Consider the following 6,341-nt stretch of genomic DNA (forward strand, 5'->3'; position numbering starts at 1 on the left):
TGTTATTGTTAACTTTCAGGTAGCATAACAGTTTCTAACCCTAAATTAAGTTTCAAAGTAGTGCTTATAAAGTTTAACCTGTATATAGCTAGGGCCTTGTTTGATCATATGGAAATTCTGATAATAGCGGTGAAGATGCATTCTAATTGTTTCATTGGAAATTAACAAATGTAATTATGTGTTGAGATAGCTGCGGCCAAATTATAACGATGTCGTCTGGTCCTGTGGAGGCTGAGAACCGAGTTGTGAAGCCATTGAAACCCATTTCGTTGGAACCGCCGGTGACGTCGCCTGTGTGTAATCCGAAGTTTTTGGATTTGGTAACACCTTTTGTTCCTACTCAGTATCATTCAGTGGTTTATTATTCTTATTATTATTGTTTTTTTATTTAGATTTATTGTTTGTTTACAGAATAAACATAAGTTGTTTTGCTATTTTTGTTACTTTAACAATTTTCAGATGAGGAAGATAACATGCCACCGGCCAGTAAGGTTTTCTAAAGAGGGTGGTTAACCTCTAAAAGATGTGATCTTGATAGGTATTTCTGGGGATCAAACTATTGTTTCACAGGGTATTTTAAAATTTGAAGTTGCATAAGCACAATGTATATTTAAGGTCTGAATTAGCATTTTACGCGAATAGGAGCGTTCCCAAACGTTAAATCAGTTGGATCGTTCCCAAAACGTGATTTTATATGATATGAACGAATTTAATGAAAATCGTATACGACCTAATTTTCTGGTTTGGTTCACGAACCCGTGGCGCTTGGTTCGATTTTGTACCCGAGTCCGGTACGGGCGATCTGGTTCGCTATTCGAGGGGGGGGGGTAAGCGATTCCTGTGATTATGGCTAATATGCATAAATATTAACTCATATGTACTATTACCTGCTTAGTTAATATGAAATGAACATCATTTAGTGTTTAGGTGCTTTCAATTTATATGTTTCACCCATAATAAGATGTGTGTCATTTTTAGTGAAATGTGTAATTTTATTCCATGTTCATCACTGTCATTTTTTCAGAGACAATGTCAACTTCTAAAATGTGTAGTATTATCATCATTTGGCCTAAACTTGTATTTTTTACTTCAGTTTCTAAGAGTTGTATTCAGTTGTGATCCTTTTTGTTGGAAATTTGTTTCAATGGGATTTGCAGGTAACTAGGGAGTTTAGTGAGGTACATCACTTGCTTTTCCTTACTTATTTTTGTTTCACTTCTTTTAGCTCTTCTGCGCTATAACTGGTCTTCGAGTGATATCACCAGTGATGGCAATTAATTCGAGGTAAATTATTACCTTAACTAAATAATTGTTCTATTTGTGTAAAAATTCATTTTTGCTATTCTAGCTATTTCTACTAAATCGATTTATTGTAATTTGTCTTTGATTCAGAATATTACTCATTGTTTTTTTAATTGTTGTTAGCTAATACAAATATCAGAAGTTTTTTTTAACAAATTATATTTTTTCCATCTGTGAGGGTATGGGCATGGTTTGCCTCTGCTAGTGGTTTTGGACTATTAAATCAAAACCAAGGTTAAGCGATTCCCAATATACGCATCTACGACCCTAACAAACCAAGGATAAAACTTCTGTTTATCAAGAAGAGGGGATGGCTGTGTTTAAGCTGTACGCAGTGCATACGGGACATCAACCGGGGCCATTGGATGGTAACGCGAGGATAATGTATAGAGTTCTCGGGCATAAAGGAGGGTTGTTAATGGAACAGGATATGGTTTAAGGGGTAAATGATGAAGCAGAGAACGAGTGTTTTGCGTTTATGGAGAAGGAAGATATGCGTTGTATAGGATATCAAGAACAGAATTCGAAGAACATTAGGATCATATGATATGCAGAGATCGAAGGAAGGAACCGTTTTTATTGACTACCGTAATAATATACAACCAAAAAGTGTCGATTATGTTTACATGAGAAAGGTATATATAACCCTAAAACTGAACCGACGTAACCGTAAGGAATAACGGTTCAACTTTCCTCCTAATTTAATATAATTAATATCTAAGATTATAATATAACATAATAACATAAAAGTATAGTTTATATATTCTAACATCCTCCCTTAAACTAAACAATTTTATGTAACTAGTTTAGGATTGAGTTGAAGCCTTCATTCTTTTGTTTCTTCCTGAACCATAGGTTGTGATGAATATGTTTGATTTCTGCATAATCCCATCAGTGAAACCATCCTCTCCGGTCTCTTCTTGCATTGCAACAGGTGAAGATTGTTGCAAACTAGTGCCGAAACCGGTCTCTATAACATTGTTTTGTTGCAAATTACATTGTCATTTGCAACTGGACTTCTGAACGTAAGCCCCTTCATACCATGCAGATTTTCACTCCTCTTCATCTTGTTCTTATTATTGCTTGGTCTTTTCTTCTCCTATCGTTACCATCTTCATTATCACTTCTGTTCCGTTCCGCTGTCAACAGATTTGTCCCTATCTCGGCCCCGCCTATCACCGTCTCTTGTTTGTTCTTCTGTATTTATCTTCATCATCGCTCCTGTCTCGTTTCTGTTTCGTTCGTATTATTTCCATTCATATATGAGAGTATGAACTCAGTGTCATATATGAATCCGATTAATTCCTTTTTCCATATATGTGAGTATAAACTCAGTGTCATATATGAATCAAATTAATCCCGTTTCCTAATTCCTTTTCTGCGATGATTTCCTCTGTTTCATTTTTCTCATAGTCGGCCGATTGTTTCATCTCTTGAATAGTCGGAGCAATTCTTTTGCTTACTGTTACATTAAAGCATTCTTAATCTCAACGCTATGTGGAGTCTCTCTTCTACTCAACGTCATGCGGAGTCATCTTTTACTCAACGCCATGCGGAGTCATCTTCTACTCAACACCATGCGGAGTCGTCTTTTACTTAATGCTATACATCTCTGTAACCACGCTCTGAATATTGATATATATGATTTTCCGAGTTCTTGTTCCTTTATTTCGATATGCATCGCTTCCGTCGCATGAATTTCTTTCTCATATTTGAGTTTTACTTCTTCCCTGCGATGCCATATTTTCATTCTTGTTTCTTCGACACTTATTCTGGGTCGTTTTCATAAATTCTTAATTCTTTTCTGATAGATTGACTATTGGTTGATCGTTTGATCTAAATTCCCTACATATCTGATTTCTTTACCATACGAGTGATCAATAAAAAAACTGATTTTGTTACCGTGTTTTCCTATCTCTTCCTTCGATCTCTTTGAATCTGATTCGTCCCCTGTTTCTTGAACATGTATCTTCTCTTCTTCTTCTTCTTAAGAAAGAGATCTTTTATGTTAATCGACTTCCTGCATATGTCGCTCTTCTTTAAATCTGATTCGTCCAATGTAACAGACAAACCACAACCGTATCTTGGATGTTCTTCCGTTATCGTTCACTAGTGTCTATTCCTCCCTGGATCGAAATTTGATTTAGTGTTTGGAATCGTTCCTCTTCAACAATCTTGTGTTGAATCGTCTTTCTTTCCTTGATTGTTCTTGATATTACGGTTTGCGCAGCGTTTCGAAATCCGTTTCCTGATGCTCTGATACCACTATATAGGATATCAAGAACAGAATTCGAAGAACATTAGGATCATATGATATGTAGAGATCGATGGAAGGAACCGTTTTTATTGACTACCGTAATAAGATACAACCAAAAAGTGTCGATTATGTTTACATGAGAAGGGTATATATAACCCTAAAACTGAACTGACGTAACCGTAAGGAATAACGGTTCAACTTTCCTCCTAATTTAATATAATTAATATCTAAGATTATAATATAACATAATAACATAAAAGTATAGTTTATATATTCTAACACGTTGTTCTGTCTTGCAGCAAGTTAAGGAGTTGAAAAATGAAGTTCGGCTGCTTGAAGGGAAACTGACAAAAATCCCACCTGAGTTACTCGGTTCAGTGTCTCGGGAATTGTTCGATCTACTGAATAAGGTTAGAAGCGTTGGGGCATACAAGTCAAATTTAGAAGGGTTGCTCTCTGAGAAGCTGCAGCCTGATGACGTATTGGTGGGAGAGAACGATTTAGCTGAGTGGAGTCATCATCAAATGATTTACGGTGATGACAAGGATACAAATTTATTGAAGATGACGACGATAGTTTTGGCCAAACGCTTGGGGACGTTGCTTCTATAGGATTATTACCTATGGGCTGACCAAAGACATGAAGTGAAAAAAGATTACGGTTTTGCATCCGGGTATGCTAAAAAGACTGATGAAATCAGCAAATCTAATCATAAGAGACTTAAACCGGGAGAAAACCCTAGACCTAGACCAAAAGATCGCCAGCTGATTCAAGATCGTGTAAAAGAATTAAGAGAAATCGTTCCGAACAGTGCCAAGGTAAAATACATTTGGATAGCTTCTTATATTGTTTTATTCAACTCTTGAGGTACCGTGTAAAAAGTAAGCTTTTCTTATATTTTTCCCGATATGAACAGTGCAACATCGATGCTTTGCTAGAACGCACGATTAAGCACATGCTTTTCTTGCAAAGTGTTACAAAGCATGCAGACAAGCTAAAACAAACGAGTGAATCCAAGGTATGTCGTTACGTCAAACTATAGCTCGTATTTTGGAAGGTGGGTACGCTCTGTAGAGGTAACAGGGGTCTGTTTGATTTAATGGCTGATTGTGAGCAAGGATGGTGGTGTATTGTTAAAAGACAACTTTGAAGGATTAACATGGGCATACGAAGTTGGTTCACAGTCGATGGTCTGTCCTATAATAGTCGAGGATCTCAATTCACCTTGTATATTGCTTGTGTCTGGTAGTTGGGTTGCAGATGTTATGTGAAGAAAGAGGTTCGTTCCTGGAGATAGCCGATGGTATTAAAGGATTAGGATTAACTATCTTGAAGGGGGTGATGGAGTCTCGTAACGACAAGATATGGGCCCACTTTACTGTAGAGGTAACACTAATCAATCATTAACTTATGTTAAAACGGTTTACTTTGATAAATATGTGACATTATATTGTGTAAACAGGCAAACAGGGATGTTACGAGAATGGAAATTTTTATGTCACTTGTTAGCCTCTTGGACAAGCAGCCAAAAACGGTGGCGATTGCAATGGGAAGGCGAATATTTCGGTCCATGAACAATCTTTCCACCAAGTGGCCACCAACCATAGAGTGTTGGACCGAGTAGTATGCGGTAACGGGTCGCTTGGAGATGTTGAGAGCAGCTCCGCCATGACCAACATGATCCCAGCCTGGTTTACGTTATCGATCCAAATGTTTTATGTCACTTCACTGCCCACCTGATTGTCTGATGTGTATCATGATCTCGCCGCAACGCGCGGGTTCCCGCCTTATACTTTTATAGCTTACTTATGTCCACGGTCTACTTCGCCCCGTTTTGATAAAAACATATGGGTCGGACCGCTAACTGAAGTTTTAAGAGACGAAAAATCAACCCTGCTTTATTGGTTAATGTTCAGGTCGTGTTTTTAGTCTAGGGCTGTTTTAAAGTATTTGGCGTTGTATCATGTCAAGAAAGAATGCTTTAGTTCTTACCATGTAATACATATGCAGATTCATTAAGGGATTCATATATTTTGCTCTTTACAAGAAAGTTGGCAATGCTGATAAGGCTCTGAAATCCATGGTTTATATACGCTGAGTATAGCTCTATACGCAGCGTATAGAGGTAACCCTATACGCTGCGTATAGGTCAATACGCAGCGTAGGAAAACCCTAAGTGTGCAGATAGGCAAACTGGGTGTGCAGATAGTTAGGGCCTTTTTAAATGGTGTAGGAATCCTTGTTCTTTTTTTAAGTGATAGATTAAAGAACAGACTTGAAACATGGAGCTTAGATTTTACATTTATTAGTGACTTAGGAGATAAACTAAAAATTGAAATGGTGTTATGGTGTGTATACTTTCCAGTATATTTATATCAAATACATTAAAAAGGGTTGATTCATTGTGTCCCAATGAATTTAGTTATGATGGAGTTTTGTTAACCATCTTCAGATAGTTTTTTTTTTTCAATATACATACAAGTATGTATCAGCATCATGAATTCTTAGGTTGCTTAACATATTAATTCTATAGCATGCTCAGTTAGGTGGGCATTATGAAATTTTAGATTTAGTGACTAAGAGTGATCTATTTTATTATGTCATGTTTTTTCATCTAATGATGCTTAGTCTTCTATAGAGTTCCATTTTGTTTTGTCTTCGCTGAAAACAAATTAACCGTTATACTTTTTCATTATTCAAAGTATCAAACTTTTGGTTTGTCTTATGACGAAAGGTATAATAGATCATGGACGTGTATTCTATTGTTGACTTTGTTTATCAT

General features: G+C 36.6%; 1 pseudogene; it reads left to right on the top strand.

The window, feature by feature from the left end:
- The first annotated feature begins 209 nt into the window (after positions 1-209).
- On the top strand, positions 210-5,183 carry LOC110887239 (annotated as a pseudogene).
- The last annotated feature ends 1,158 nt before the right edge of the window (positions 5,184-6,341 follow it).

This window comes from Helianthus annuus, chromosome 2 (genome assembly GCF_002127325.2).
Source record: "Helianthus annuus cultivar XRQ/B chromosome 2, HanXRQr2.0-SUNRISE, whole genome shotgun sequence".
NCBI classification, from domain to species: Eukaryota; Viridiplantae; Streptophyta; class Magnoliopsida; order Asterales; family Asteraceae; genus Helianthus; species Helianthus annuus.